Source organism: Ovis canadensis, chromosome 19 (assembly GCF_042477335.2).
Source record: "Ovis canadensis isolate MfBH-ARS-UI-01 breed Bighorn chromosome 19, ARS-UI_OviCan_v2, whole genome shotgun sequence".
NCBI classification, from domain to species: Eukaryota; Metazoa; Chordata; class Mammalia; order Artiodactyla; family Bovidae; genus Ovis; species Ovis canadensis.
The window spans coordinates 54,982,882-54,999,769 of NC_091263.1; the positions used below are offsets into that span (position 1 = coordinate 54,982,882).

At 40.1% G+C, this 16,888-nt stretch overlaps 1 protein-coding gene across 16 annotated transcripts in view; it reads left to right on the plus strand.

Moving 5' to 3' along the window:
• The window catches only part of FHIT (fragile histidine triad diadenosine triphosphatase), a 1,561,686-nt gene that overhangs the window by 155,988 nt on the left and 1,388,810 nt on the right, over nucleotides 1–16,888 (plus strand). The window contains exon 1 of one of the 16 annotated variants that reach the window (XM_069560466.1): nucleotides 12,466–13,053. The exons of the other annotated variants lie outside the window; for them this stretch is intronic. The gene's annotated coding sequence lies outside the window, so the exon portion shown is untranslated. Of the gene's footprint in view, nucleotides 1–12,465; nucleotides 13,054–16,888 lie in introns of those variants that run through there. 16 annotated transcript variants of the gene reach the window in all.

Below are 16,888 nucleotides of genomic sequence, written 5' to 3' on the forward strand. Positions count from 1 at the left end.
CACCAACTCCCGGAGCTTACTCAAACTCATGTGCACAGAGTCGGTGATGCCATCCAACCATCTCATCCTCTGTCATCCCCTTCTCCTCCTACCTTCAATCTTTCCCAGCATCAGGGTCTTTTCCAAGGAGTCAGTTCTTCGCATCAGGTGGCCAAGGTATTGGAGTTTCAGCTTTAGCATCAGTCCTTCCAATGAACACCCAGGGCTGATCTCCTTTAGAATGGACTGGTTGGATCTCCTTGCAGTCCAAGGGACTCTCAAGAGTCTTCTCCAACACTACAGTTCAAAAGCATCAATTCTTCGGCACTCAGCTTTCTTTATAATCCAACTCTCACATCCATACATGACTCCTGGAAAAACCATAGCCTTGACTAGACGGACCTTTGTTGGTCTCTGCTTTTTAATATGCTGTCTATGTTGAGTCTTAACTTTTCTTCCAAGGAGCAACTGTCTTTTAATTTCATGGCTGCAGTCACCATCTGCAGTGATTTTGGAGCCCCCCCCAAATAAAGTCTGTCACTGTTTCCTTTGTTTCCCCATCTATTTGCCATGAAGTGATGGGACCAGATGCCATGATCTTAGTTTTCTGAATGTTGAGCTTTAAGCCAACTTTTTCACTCTCCTCTTTCATTTCCATCAAGAGGCTCTTTAGTTCTTCTTCACTTTCTACCATAAGGGTGGTATTATCTGCATATCTGAGGTTATTGATATTTCTCCTGGCAATCTTGATTCCAGCTTGTGCTTCATCCAGGCCAGCATTTCTCATGATGTACTCTGCATAGAAGTTAAATAAGCAGGTGACAATATACAGCCTTGACATACTCCTTTCCCTATTTGACACTAGTCTGTTCCATGTCCAGCTCTAACTATTGCTTCCTGACCTGCATACAGATTTCTCAAGAGGCAGGTCAGGTGGTCTGGTATTCCCATCTCTTTCAGAATTTTCCAGAGTTTTTTGTGGTCCATACAGTCAATGGTTTGTCATTATTCAGGTTAGCTGGGCATAAAGTCTTGTATGCTAGGTACCAGGAGGAATGAAGGACATAGATAAAAGTTATTGTGGAGTATGTATTCTATATGTATGTGAGTCAGGCTTAGAATTGTCCCAGAATAGTGAAAAACCAAGTAGGTCATTGTGTTTATGGAAATCCCAGGAGAGTTTGTGAACACTTATCAGAGGGAGGACGTTTGAATACAGCTTTCAGTTGTAAAAAGAACTTTTGTGATCTTATGTGGTCAGATTCATAGCTACTTCTCCTGTTCCCTTTCTGATGCTGTATAGATATTGTTATAGAGAGGGTGCATCCAAATCAGTGACTCCTCTGGCTGAGCTGGAAGTAGATGGATGATATAATTACAGAATTGCTGCAATTTTCCTGATACCGTACATTATATGGAGTCAGAGAAGGCTCAAGCCATCTACTATTATCTGGGCATGGAACAGTTTATGCAAAAACCATCATCATGAAGCTCATTCTTAGCAAGCATGTACTATGTGCTGGGTGATATGCCAGATTTGTGGGATTGTCTCATTTTGTTCTTTACAAGGTATCTTTTAGACAGTCACTACTGGGAAGATACCCTGGAGGAGGGAATGGCAACCCAAACCAGTATTCTTACCTGGAGAATCCCCATTGACAGAGGAGCCTGGTAGACTGCAGGCTATAGGGTTGTGGAAGAGTCGGACGTGACTGAAGTGACTTAGTACAGACGCAGGAGCATCCTAATTTCATAGATGAGATTTGTTACAGTTTAGTCAGTTTCTAAGATTGTAAAGCCAGTAACTGGCAGAGGCAGAATTCAAACTCCCACATCTGAGTTCTTAAACTCCAAGGTACTCTTTCACAGTATAATGATGTCTTCAGAAATTCTAGTTATTACTTTCTTTCAAAAAATGTACACCCTCTAACCCAGTGGTTTTAAACCAGTTTTAGAGCCTCTTCAGATAAAAGCACACACACATATAATGCTTTTCAAAATTTCAGAGTTTCCAAGGATCCCAGTCAAGTTTGATTATTGATATCTTTATAATACGAAACTGAGTCTTGCTGAGGTTAACAAAGCCTTCCAAGTATTTCCAAGGTAGCTGAGCCAGACTTCCAACCTAGCTGTTGCCTACCATGTAACAAGTATAGTAGTTACCATTTCTTGTTAAGTACCTAACAATTGTGGGCTTCCCTGGTGGCTCAGTGGTAGAGAATCCGCCTGCTAATGAGGGAGTCCTGGTTTGATCCCTGCATTGGGAAGATCCCCTGCAGAAAGGGTTGATAACTCACTCCAGTATTATTGCCTGGAGAATTCCATGGACAGAGGAGCCTGTCAGGGAGTCCAACACAACTTAGTGACTAAACAACAACAAACCTAACAATTAGGATTGCTTGTCAGTGCACACATACATTGGTGTAATCCTATTGGTTAAATGGTGAACATCCATAATGGGTTGGTCAAGGGTGAATATCATAACTACTTACAACCTTTTGAAGTAAGTGGTTTTATGCCTATTTTACTAATGAGAATGCTGAGATTCTGAGCACTTACTCAAAAGTTTATGTAGGGCAGAAGCTCAGTTCACCTAGTTTTAAATCTGCTACTCTGATCCATTCTCCTGTCCTTGCACTGAATGTACCTCCCCTTGCAAATCCTTTCCAGAGTCTTCATTAGATCACATTGCTTCTCACTTTCCTTCTCTCTCTTGTTTCTTAACCTTGGCATTACTGACATTTTCTTTTGGATAGTTCTATTGGGGGGGGTGTCACTTCATGGGAAATAGATGGGGAAACAGTAGAAACAGTGTGGGGCTTTATTTTGGGGGGCTCCAAAATCACTGCAGATGGTGACTGCAGCCATGAAATTAAAAGATGCTTACTCCTTGGAAGGAAAGTTATGACCAACCTAGATAGCATATTCAAAAGCAGAGATATTACTTTGCCAACAAAGGTCCGTCTAATCAAGGCTATGGTTTTTCCAGTGGTCATGTATGGATGTGAGAGTTGGACTGTGAAGAAGGCTGAGTGCTGAAGAATTGATGCTTTTGAACTATGGTGCTGGAGAAGACTCTTGAGAGTCCGTTGGACTGCAAGGAGATCCAGCCAGTCCGTCCTAAAGGAGATCAGTGCTGGGTGTTCATTGGAAGGAATGATACTGAAGCTGAAACTCCAATACTTTGGCCACCTCATGAGAAGAGTTGACTCATTGGAAAAGACCCTGATGCTGGGAGGGACTGGGAGCAGGAGGAGAAGGGGACAACAGAGGATGAGATGGCTGGATGGCATCACCGACTCGATGGACATGAGTTTGAGTGAACTCCGGGAGTTGGTGATGGACAGGGAGGCCTGGGATGCTGTGATTCATGGGGTCGTAAAGAGTTGGACACGACTGGGCGACTGAACTGAACTGATTGTGGGGGTCTATCCTGTGCATTCTAGAATTCTTAGCTTTATATTTGGACTCTACATATTGGATGCCAGACGAACCCCCTAATCCCTAACCCCCAGATTGTGACAGCCATAGATGCATCCAGCATTGTCCACTGTCCTCTGGGGAATAAAATCACTGTCTATTAGGTACTGTTTATCTTTCACTTCTCCCCGTGCCCTGTACATATAAATACTGACATTTATCCCTGCTAGCTTGCAATGTGCCAGGTAAAGTGTCAGGTACCTTCCATGCATTGTCTCATTCAGTCTTCAAAACATCCCATTATCTTTAAATTTTTTCTTATAGGTGAGTGAGGCTGAGATCCTTGGGTAGATTAGTAAATCACCTGGAGTCACATAGGTGCTGAGGGTAAAGCTGGGATTTTTCTCAGCTCCGTGTCTCTAGCGCCCTGAACTTCATAAGAAGTGTTTTCACTAAACTACTTAGTTGTTTGGAGCTCCAAATTAATCAGACTCTGAATATATTTGTTGTTTTGGATTTGTTCAGCTAGTAAGCTGGAAGAAAATTTAAATGGGATTGTAGGTCATGTATTTCTTTACTGTTTATTATTATTTTTACTACATCACTGCTTTTTATTGTTAATCCTTTCTCACTAAAATGCTATCATCGACACAAATATTATCAAAACAAAATCTTACTTCTGAGTTTAATTTCTTAGCATAAATCTCACCTTTCTTGTTGTTTAGTTGCTAATTCATGTCCAACTCTTTGAGACCCCATGAACTATAGCCCACCAGGCTCCTTTGTCCAAGGGGTTTCCCAGGCAAGGATACTGGAGTGGTTGCCATTTCCTTCTCCAGGGGATCTGCCCAACCCAGGGATCGAACATTCATCTCCTGCATTGGCAGGTAGATTTTTTACCACGGATCCACCGAGGAAACCCAAATGTCACCTTACTAAACATACAAAATAAAATAATTTCTTTGTAGGTGAACTACTGCTTTTCTGAGTCATCTTCAGATGATGTTTTTCAATGGGTGCTTTTTGTGCCTTTTAATAGGACAAGTTATTGATTGCTAAATGCTTAACAGATTAGTTAAGATTCTTTGGTGACAAGCAACACAAATTGTCCTGCCTAACTTAATCAAAATAGAAAAGAAATTAACTCCATGAGTGCATAATTGCTCACATGGAGTAATACAAGTTGACCATGTTACAAGCAGTGGATTTCCTGGGAATTTGAATAGGAAAGTTTTCAATAAAATAATTCTTTTTCTAACAAGCAGGGACATGTGTACTTTAGTGCTCTGGCACATTGTTATTTTCCTTAAAATGAGTTTCAGCAACTAACATATATTAAAACAGGCTGGTAAGGGGAGGAGGCTGTGCAGCCTTAAGTGAGCTTAATGAAGCAGATTCTTGGGATAAGGTAGGCATCTGGTATGTGTAGCTGCTGAGAATACATATCCTCCTTCTTTGAACTATGACATGTGGATTTTCCCTTGGGGAATAGCCTCCCCCCAAGGTATACAGTCGGAGAAGGCGATGGCGCCCCACTCCAATACTCTTGCCTGGAAAATCCCATGGACAGAGGAGCCTGGTAGGCTGCAGTCCATCGGGTCGCGAAGAGTTGGATACAACGAGCAACTTCCCTTTCACTTTTCACTTTCATGCATTGGAGAGGGAAATGGTAACCCACTCCAGTGTTCTTGCCTGGAGAATCTCAGGGACGGGGGAGCCTGGTGGGCTGCCATCTGTCGGGTCGCACAGAGTCGGACACGACTGAAGCGACTTAGCAGCAGCAGCAGCAGCAAAGTATACAATATTAATGGGGCTGTCTGGCAAACACCTATTCTCTTCTGGCCAAGAGGTGGTCATGTGACCAGGGCAGGTCTCTGTTTTGAATACATCGATCCCAGGATATAAAATGTTTGTTGCAACTGATTCTTCCTGATAGTAGTAGCCTGGAGAACTAACTAACCATTAGTTTGTGGGATCCTGGTTCCTGTTGCTTCTAGCTTTCATTTAGTTTTCCTTTGAATTTTAGGAGCAATTATGCACAGCTGGAGTATATTTCTTTTCTATTTTGCTAAAGTTATACAGGGTAATTTGTGTTACCTGTCACTGAAGAATCTTAACTAATCTGTTGATTTGATGATGGTGAGGACTCTGAGTCAAAGGAGAAGGAGGGAGTTGCAGCGGCTAACATTTACGGCTATCTAATTTAATCTTATGAGCTAGATATTGACACATGCTTCTGTTTTACAGATGAGGAAAATGAGATTTGGAAAGGTTACATTGTCTTGCCAAGGGTTACATAAGTGGCAAAGCCAGGATTTGAACCCAAGTATGATTTGAGAATCCAAACTCCTAACCACTACACTAATTGAAATGTAAAGAGAAAACACTGAAAGCATACATTCCTTTTAGGCCCATTTTTCACTTAATAAGTTATTTTTTAATCCCAAGAGGAGACCATTTCTTTTCTGTGTGTTCCATGATGCAAAACAAGCTGCAAAACATAAATGCTTTCCCTCCCCCACCTTGCCTTCATGGGGTAAATTAGAATAATTATTGTTAGTTAAGGGATGTGAATGAAATGTCTTTATCAGCCAGCGAGTTAAATGAAATTTCTGTTTTAAACCACAGATAATAATGCTGCCTTGACAGATTGTGAGTGACAGAAAGAGAAGTGTTTTCAGCAGGATGCGCTGCAAGAGAAAGCATAAATAGCAGAAACAAAAAGCTCTGGGGTTTTGGTATGGAGTGATGTCATCCATGTATTTTAACTCATTTGGTTCCTGACAATAAAATAACTTGGTACCTTCACATTTTTCCTCCTGTTGATTTAAAAATGAGTGACCAAATGAAAGGGAGGGAGAAAGAAATACCCAAAGACGAATCATTGTTGTTGATGGTAGATACCAATAGTAGTGGGCTTCAAATCTTATTTACTTTTTAAAAAATCATTAAATTGTTCTTACATGTAATTCTAAATATTTGTTATCCTCTTCCCTCTTATGATTGTTGTTGCCTGTATCCATTCAGTCTACAAGTCTGTGTCTGTTGCGTATTATGTGCGTAACCCCATTAGGTGCTGTGAGCCCTGGATCTACTCCTTGATTTAACCCTTATGTGGAGTGGGTGGGTAAGATACCCACACATTTTGAAACTGCAGAGTAGGCAGTGGTCAGTGCCATTGGAGAACCAGAAATAGACTTGATGCTGGAAGTAAGGGGAAGCACTGAAAGCTTCCAGCTGAGAGGATGAGGCAGCTCTCCGGGAAGTTCTGGGGCTCAGAAAAAGAGAAGCATGGAGAACAGGTAGAAAGTGGGGAGAGTTCCCTGGTGACTAGTGATTAGGATTATGGGGTTTCACTGGCAGGGTCTGGTTGGGGAACTCATATACCGCAAGCTGCTCAGTGCATTGAGGCAAAAGACAAACAAAAAACCTTCAAACCAAAAAACAATGATAATAGAAAAAGAAAAGGAAGTAGGGAAGGTATTCCTGATGGATGGAGTAGCTTGAGTCAACGAGCAGAGTATGAACGTGTCCCTCACTGTTGACTTCTTTATTGACTTTAGGTGGTCACATAGGGTATGTATATGGTGGTGCTCCAGTGCCATTTCATGGGACCTCTGGTATCTTCTCTGTCTGTAGCACAGTGAATTGTCTTTTATTCTGTGGTTATGTGCTTCATCTCATTTGCTGAGTGTGTGAGTGTGTGTGTGTGTGTGTGTGTGTGTGTGAGTGATTCAGATGGCCTTTATTTCCTTTAAAGTGATGCAGATAATGATAGTTTTGTTCTGTTTTCATGCCCCGATTGGCCAAATAAAAATCAGATGACTCAGACTATCTGTGTTTTTAATGAAGCTTTTCAGGAGCGTTAAAGACAAAGTCTAAAAAAATGAGTCTGGCAAATATCTATTAAAGGATGAAAGAAAGGGAATAGCAATAAATATTCATAAAGTGTTTACCATGTGGCAGAACCATGATAAGCCTTTTACGGTTGTTGACTCACAACAGTCTGAAGAAGTTGTAGATCAAACTACAATCCTCACTTTACATGAAGGAATTGAGGCTCCAAAGTTAAAGTAACCTTCAAAGGTTTATACACCTCATAAATCAGTGAGCTAGGGAATGCACCCAGTGGTCAGACCCAAGAGCCTTTCTCACCACACTGTCTACCTTTCTGTAGCAAGTTCGTTTTTTAAGCACTATTCGTTTTATTTATTTATTTATGTCTGTGCTCGGTCTTCATTGCTTCTCTCATCAGGCTGTCTCTAGTTGTCGTGAGCGGGGGGCTACTCTAGTTTTCGGCACTTGGGCTGCTCATTGCAGTGGCTTCCCTGTGGCTTAGTTTTTCTGTGGCATGTGAAATCTTCCCGGACCGTGGATCAAACCTGTGTCACTGCGTTGGTAAGCAGATTCCCAACCACTGGATCTCCACAGAAGTCCCTTTGCAAGTTCTGTGTCAGCCAGCCCTGAATAAAATTTTAATGAGGTGGATGAATGTAGAGCCTGTTGTAGAGAGTGAAGTCAGAAAGATAAAGACAGATACTGTATATTAATGCATATATATAGAATCTACATACACACACACACACACACACACACCCTATATATATATATATATATATATATATATATGTATTGTTGATCCTACTTGCTGGGCAGCAAAGGAGACACAGATATTTTGGACACAGTGGCTAGAGGAGAGGGTGGGATGATTTGGAAGAATAGCACTGAAACGTATATATTATCATATGTAAAATAGATAGCCAGTGGGAATTTGATGTATGATACAGGGAACCGAAAGCCAGTGCTCTGTGACAACCTAGAGGGGTGGGATGGGGAGGGAGGTGGGAGGGGGTTTCAAGAGAGAGGAAGGAAAGTGAAGTGATAGTTGCTCAGTCGTGTCCAACTCTGCAACTCCATGGACTGTACAGTCCATGGAATTCTCCAGGCCAGAATACTGGAGTGAGTAGCCTTTCCCTTCTCCAGGGGATCTTCCCAACCCAGGGATCAAACCCAGGACTCCTGCATTGCCGGCGGATTCTTTACCAGCTGAGCCACAAGGGACGCTCCCAAGAGAAGGGGGACATATGTGTACCTAATGCTGATTTATGTTGATGTGTGGCAGAAACCATCACAAGATTGTAAAGTAATTATCCAAAATAATAATAATAATAAAGCTGTCTGCGAGCTCTCAGTTCAATAAACATTTCCCAAAGAAAATAAAAATGAAATAGTGATTTGGGAGCAAATACTTTGATGCCAATTATATTACACATGGGAATCATCACCCTATCTCCATCCCAGTCTAGTTTTTCTTCCACTGTTGTTGATATTCCCCAACTTCATGACTCGCAACCAGTGCTGACATTTATAATACATTTCAGCTCTTTCTGTCCTAGCCAAACCTGCAATTTCCTTGATGTTTTCCCAGTAGGTAAAGCTGGATAAGGCTCCCTTTTGGTGTAGAATGCATCCATTATATATTGCAGTTCTTTCTCAGCCTTTTGGGTGGCTAACTTTTGGTGTTAGAGGAATAGAGAGGAATTTTGAAATCAGGGATTTTAAAAAAAATAATTTTGGGTGACTGCAAAATATGAAACTCTTCATGGCATTGAGTGAATATCTTCTCTTCTCTTGCAAGTTTCCTTTGATGGCTCCTACGGAATAGAATTTCCAATATATTTTCTCCCAAATTTTGTTGACTGGCACTATGACATTTCTTTAAAGTGTACCTTTACAGTTTTAAAATTCCGCAAAGGCTTGTCATCATAGGAAGCAAGGGACTCAGCTTTGATCTGCAAAATTAACTCTACAAGGTAGCATGTTGTTATTCTATTTAGAAGACTTGAAAGCAGATCCAACAATTCAATTATATTTAATTTGTAATTAACTCCCTCCTAAGCAGCTAATGGTGCATAACTTGGACACTACTGTTCTGGACGGGCAAGGAGAAGAATAAAATGGCTTATTTTAGAGAAAGCTTATCTTAGATAGGGTACCTATGGTTGTAGTAGTACTTCTTGGGATGACTTTCTGGCTCCAAAACAAAACTCTTCTTTGAAGGGTGTCTGGTGACATACAGAGGTAGGCTTCCAGCAGCTGAGACTGTGATGTTTGACCCCTATATATGGGAAAGAGATGATTGGTCTCAGAGTAGGCATCTGACCTGGTTATGCCAATCAGATTCTCTCTTCTGAGAATTTGGACTTTTGAACTGAGAGCAAAATATAGGTTTTGATGCTATTTCAGTCTCTTAAATGGCAGTGCTCTAGAGTGAGGTCTTTAAGTTCCTGCCTCCCATTTCTCTTGAGCTACCTTGATTCCTGTTCTTCAAAAAACTTGGTTATTTAATTCTTCCTTCAATTTTGTGAGCTACTGCAGCATTTTTCCAAGAAGTTCCTCTTATTTTTGAGTAGACTTTTGGGTTAGTCTAGTTTTCTTGCCACCAATGTTAATGTCAATACAGAAATCAAAGAAATTAATTCTTTACTAAATTTGTTACTGCAGGTGATGTCTACTTGGTGGCAATTATTATAGTTTTTAATTATGTGTGTGTTTGATGGGAAATTAGTATTTTACCATATGCTATAGTGCCTTATTGTTTTCATCATCGTTATCATCACAAGCATCATGACAACCCTTGTTTATACAGAACTCTCTACTCAACCAAAAATTAAGCATTTTGCACACAAAAATAGCATTAGCTATGTAATTACATGGTCATGTATGGATGGGTGTGAGAGTTGGACTGTGAAGAAAGCTGAGCACCGAATAATTGATGCTTTTGAACTGTCGTGTTGGAGAAGACTCTTGAGAGTCCCTTGGACTGCAAGGAGATCCAACCCGTCCATCCTAAAGGAGATTAGCCCTGGGTTTTCTTTGGAAGGAATGATGATAAAGCTGAAACTCCGGTACTTTGGCCACCTCATACGAAGAGTTGACTCATTGGAAAAGACTCTGATGCTGGGAGGGATTGGAGGCAGGAGGAAAAGGGGACGACAGAGGATGAGATGGCTGGATGGCATCACTGACTCGATGGAACTGAGTCTGAGTGAACTCCAGGAGTTGGTGATGGACAGGGAGGCCTGGCGTGCTGCAATTCATGGGGTCGCAAAGAGTCAGACATGACTGAGCGAATGAACTGATGTGATTACGATAATACTGTTAAATGGGTACTATCATTGTCCTTGTTTCATACTTTGGGAAGCTGAGGCAGAGAGCATTGCTTGAAGTCATGCTTCTGGAAAGTGATGGAGAAATGATTTCAGTCTAGGTTTGTCATGCTTCAAAGAAAGATGATATTCTTAAGTTTTGCACTGTAGTGTAGAAATGTAATTCTTACCGAAGATGTAGTATTCCCTGGTTTATTGGTTTTTTTTATGTTGAATATGGAAATGGGATAATTCTGTAGTTTTGGAAATTTAATACTCTATTTTCAGTTCAGTTCAGTCGCTCAGTCGTGTCCGACTCTTTGTGACCCCATGAATTGCAGCATGCCAGGCCTCCCTGTCCATCACCATTTTCCGGAGTTCACTCTATTTTAGTTGGCTTAATTATACTATCCCTTCTTTTTTTGTAGGTTATCTTGTTTGATGAGGCCAAGGATTAGGCAGTCAGGGTATAAGATTAGATAAATTGTCCTGAGAAGACCTCTTTGAGGAGGTGACATTGGAACTGAGACAAAATGATAAAAATAAGGCAGCTATGCAAAGATCAGAGACAGACTGTTCCAGGTAATGGGAAGAACAAATACACAGGTATTGATTTGGGAATGAACGTGGTGAGGTTAGAGGAATCGAACCTCTGGAGAGGAGAGGGGAGAACAAAGGAATCAGTGATAAGAGATGATGGAGAGGAAGGCTAGAACTGAATCATTTAGGATCTTATAGGCCATAGTAAGAATATGGATTTTATTATAAACACAATTGGCTAGCCATTAGGAAATTCAGAGGAGAGGAACAATGTGATATAGTGGATTTCTCCTTCTGGGAATGATAGGAGAGGGGCCAGCAACCCTCCTATAGAACATACAGAAGGCTAGGCGAAATGAAGAGAAAATATTTATTTAAAGGCATTGAAGAGCTGCTAAGGTATCCAGGACTTGAGGGGCCAAAATACTGCAGAAAGGAAGTATACTGCAGTGACCCCAATAGTCTCACTCGTTTTCTTCTTGGAGCATTTGTGGATTTGTAAATGGTAAAGTTAGAAGAGGCTAAAAGACCTAATAGAAAGTCCCCACTAAGAAGTAGGGAAGTTGAGCAGAGGTTTTAGCAGTCCTAAGGATACACAAATCCAAAACAATGTAATAGAAGACTCAGCAGTATATAAAAAAGGTATTATGGTATGACAAAGCTGTATTTATTACAGGAATGAGAGGTTGGGTAGCATTAAAATATCAAATAATACTAACAAGGAAAAACCATATGATCATCTTAATAGAAATTCAACATCTAATCTTGCCAAAAACTTTTCGCAAATTCAGAATGTATGTAAACATCCTTAAAGGAAGAATATTTAGAAAACATGGAGCAAGCATCATCAGGCTTAAGTGAAATATTGAGATCCTTATTCTGTAATTAGGTATGAATTAAGGGTGATAACACCACTTCTGCTCAGTCTGATATAGGAGGTCCAAGTGAATGCTCTGAGGCTAGAAAAATAAATACAATATATAAGGATGAGAGACAAAGCAATAAGATTATATAATTTGCAGAAGATATAATTATATAGTATAAATTCAACAAATGAATTTAGCAAGTTTGCTGGATACAAAGTCATATGAAAAAACTACTGTATATTTGTATATCTGCAAAAAGGAATTATAGAATGAAAATTTTAAAAGATACTATTTTAAATCAATTCAGCAACATATAAAGAGGACTATAAACTATGACTTAGTGGTAAGAGTATATGGGTTGAATGGTGTCCCCCTAAAAGATATTTGAAATCCTAACCCCATTGCCTCAGAATGTGACCTTCATGGAGACAAGATCATTGCAGATGTAAGTAGTTAAGAATACCCTAGTGGAACAGGATGGGCCCTGGTGTTCTTATAAGAAGAGAAGAGACACAGATAAATGGATGCCTTAGAGGAGACTGTGATGACAGAGGCCGAGGTTAAAGTGATGGAATTACAAGCTAAGAAATGCCAAGGATTGATGGCCCATACCAGAAGCTAGGAAGAGGCAGAAAGGATTCTACCCAGAGTCTTGGAGGCAGCATGATCCTATTGACTTCTCACCTCTAAAGCTGTAAGATAGTACATTTCTTTCGTTTAAGTCACTCAGTTTGAGGTATTTTGTTATAGCACCCCTAGGAAGCTAATGTAGGGGGGATGGAAAGGACACGCATAAGAATGACTACCTGTTTTCAGCACCTGAATGGATGAACTGACCAAACTGAACTTTATGTGGATCCTCAAGGCAGATTTTGAACTTTTAATTATGGATATGATGATGCTTTCAGCAGACAGTAGAACATAATGCATCAAGGATTCTGCATCTTAAGAAAGCGTTTTGTTTCTCATTCTGCATTCAGCCGGGAATTCACCTAAATCTCCTTGTGCAGTCAGGAGTATATCTTCTTCTTAAAGCCTTTTGGAGAAGGGATCACAGCCTCCCTTAGAATTATTTGGAAGGACAGCAGCAGGAGGAGCAGGTTGGTGTGAGTAGTTAACTTGTCCTTTCTTGTTTTTTCCAACTTGTGGAGCATAGCTGGGAGTGAAACCCTGGAGACAACAGCTTCTCTGTTTTATTATGCTTCAGGAAACCTGAACAAGGAAGCAGGGTTACTGAAGATTAGCTGCATTTCCTTTTCTGCTTCTCAGTCCTGGTACAGGAGATTTGCTAGGGTCTGGACTCTTAATCTTTCCAGGGGCAGTGGGAGATGGTTCTCTGTCAGAGGCTTCTCTCCAGGCTGCCGTGAAATGAAGAGGAAGCAAAGTCCAGCTGAGTTTAGGTCTCTGCTCTTTCTCTTTTTCGTAGTAGCCTTTTGACAAGACTGGCTGTCTTCCTGCTTTCTGCAGATTTCATCCAGTGGCCCGCATGTGGACTTGAACAAACTTCCTCATTGTTTTTCTTCCTGCTGTCGCAGCCAGGAATGTTTGCCCGTTGGGGAGACATGCCCCACTAATCCATCACTTTGAAAGCTGTCAGGGTTCTCTGCTGGCTCCAGAAGAGAAATAATTGAAACTTAATCAAGCACCTTCAATATTCAATATGATTAGAGGAAAAATGAATGGAGTCTGTAAACTTGCATTGATACTAAATTCTACTTGCAGTTAGTCTTGGACATAAATTTCAGAAAATTATATGTAAATGTACTCATTAGTGTACTGTAATATCGAACATCTATTTTGTCTCTGGGCAATTTTTCTTTTCTTAGTACAAAAGCTATTACTACTGTTATTAAAAACAGTAATTGATTTTCCATTTTTTAAAAACTTTTTTTTCCTCTAGTTCCATTTCCTCTCTGCATCTTTGCCATGCATTCCAATAATATTTTCCTAAGGCTTGCAAAAGAGTTACATTATGCTCTAATAATTCTGAGGACAAAGGGGAGAAAGGGCAGTGTGGTGTTACTGGAGAAGCTATTTTAAACTGGAGTGGGCCCAGAAAACTAACCTCGGAATGATACATTGAATGGCTTTATGCCAGGGATTTGATTATATTGTGTGTGGTTTCATTTGAACATTGTAGATCTTATTTTATAATTAAATATTTTATAAAGCCCTAACTAAATAGCATTGGAGTCAAAATACAGTTTTATTAAAAGACTCTAAAAATTACAAATCAGCCATATAGGTTAGTTGTAACATGAATGTTCCATGTGTTCTCACAAATGTATGTCTGAGTTTAATTCTGGTGTAAATTTATTTCAGAAAAAAAAGAGAAATAGTTTAAAGGTTTTGGTGATAATTTTAATTAAAAATTTTATTTATTTCATGTGATTACTTACTGGTGTACAGAACATGTTCCATTCTCAAATGTAAGCTTTTGGGTGGGGGGAGAATTAAAAATACTTTGAATATTTAAATTTGATTTTGCAAGGTGACTATGCAGTTTTGTTAATGTAAATATACTATTACATATCCTGAAGGGGAAGTGAATGAACCTCTATTTGCAATTATGTGATTCCAATTTAAAAAATATTTTCAGGGCCCAGCGGAAGACAAATTGAGTACAAAATAATTCTGATAGTCTGGGGTTTGTGAGTGTGTGTATATGCCTTTAATAATGCATCTTTCATGCTATCAAATAAATTGGATAGGCACAGGAGATTTAGAAATCATATACTGTAACAAAATGAGGAGATTTTAGATTCTTTTGCATGTTCCTATTTTCAGTGTTTATTGTGAAACTCAAATTGGCAGTCTTTGTGATTCATGATGTCCATCAGGCAAAGTTCTTTGCTGAATGTCTTTCTTTTGCTAGTCCATATTCCATCCTGCGGCAGGTAAACAGGCTGGTGTCTAAATTTATTTAAAGTTGTTTACAAAAAGCCAGAAACACGGTGGTGTTCTCAATGTGAGGTTGATTGTGTAGTTTGGATTTATGGCTTTGGCAAACACATTCGGCTGTTTATACTATTATTTATTTAGTAAGCTCTCTCTTCAGTCCCTGAGGCAGTATGTTGGTTAAGATCAAGGTGGGAAAGCCTCAGCCATCAGCCTCAATCTAAATCTCAGCTTACCAGTTTTTGTGACTGCAAGCAGCTCTTTAAACCTGTGTGCCTTAGTTTCCTCATATGTCACAAGGGGAAAATTATGATGCCATATAGAATTTGGGGGAGGATGTAATGCATTTAATACTGAAAACAGTGCCTGATGCGTAATGAGAACTCAATTATTAAGCAATTAAAAAAATTGAAGGTGACCAGCTTTTTTCAAAAAAAAAAAAAAACAAAAACTCACCTGGTTTGTTGTGCCTATGTTGGCTTTCCTATTTGGGGAAAGGAGATGGAAGAAAATGTTTTAAAAATGACTTGCATATATTAGTATTACCTTACAAAATGCAGACTTACAGAGGCTCATTTTAAAGAAATCAGCAGATTATAAAACTCTTCCTGATTTCTGTTTTACAAGAGTGTCTGGGTGTGAGTGAATTATGAATGTTGTTGAGATTATATAAAAAGCTGTTGACAGCATTTTCAGCTTTTGAAAGAAAAGTGAAAGTTCAGTTGTGTCTGACTCTTTGTGAGCCCATGGACTGTAGCCCTCCAGGCTCCTCTGTCTGTGGAATTCTCTAGGCAAAAATACTGGAGTGGATATTGCCATGCTGTTCTCCAGGGCATCTTCCCAACTCAGGGGTCAAACCTGGGTCTCCTGCATTGCAGGCAGATTCTTTACCATCTGAGCCACAAGAAAAGACTTTCAGCTTTTAGGAACATTGTTACTGGTTTGAAGTCAGCTCTTCATGGAGTTTGCAACTTGGCTTTAACAGTTAAATAATAAAAGTATTATTGGAGAAAGTGAGATGTGTGTTATCACCTCAGCAATGTTAGATCTTCAGACTGAGTAGCATTGTGTCGTTCTAATTTGTGTGTGTGTGGGAGGGGATGGGAGTGGAGGGTGAGGAGTAGGAGTAGAGGTAGGGGTTGATTACTGAATAGAAACAATGACCATCAGCTCCGTGCCAGGTTCTCCACTCATTTCTCAGAGGGAGAGGAGTGTAGCAAAGTAAAAAGAAACTCAGTGTTGGATGGAAAATGCACCACAAAATGCGAACCACTAATACTTTGTCTATTGTTTATCCCACTGGGATTTTCTGCCTCTCTAGTTATAGCGATGGGTGAGTAAAAATTAATTAGAAGCTGGAATCTGATTCTAAGATGGGATGTCAGACACATATATCAGGTTGTTAGGTTAGCTGTAAAGCATAACCTGGAATTTATATATTTAGAAGTCATAATAAATCTGTCTGTCATGAAAATCAGATTACCCAGCGTTGCATGCTAATGGCTCATCATCCTGTGGAATTGTGGTCTCCCCAGCAACTGCCTGCTGGTCCTGCTTTTCTCTGATTTGCTGTCTCCCTTGACCAATGAGTGACTCCAGTCTCCCCATTTAGCAAAGTGCCTACTTTAATAAATGCTTCTGAGCCTATATAAGGAGGAGAAGTTTTCCCCTGGACTACAGCAGCAACTCCTAGGGCTCTCCCAGACTCAATATTCTCAACAGTAATCAGTCCATCAGTTAGTCAATTCACTAGCCTAACAGTTACTTCCAAGATATTTATTGAGTACCTGTCATGTGCTGAGCTGTTTGCAAGGTGCTTGGAATCTAACAAAGATAGTTCCTGCCCTCATAGTGGGCAGTGATAGAGGAGAGAGGTAAGAACACTCAGAATACATTGTGAGATGGACAAAGTGTAGGATATAAGGTGTCCAGATGTAGGGGCATTGAGGAAGGACTCCCAAAGGCCAGTATCTTCTGAGTTGAGATTTCTGAGATAAGTAGTGGGACTCGGCCAACTGAAGAGGTGGAGGACTAACG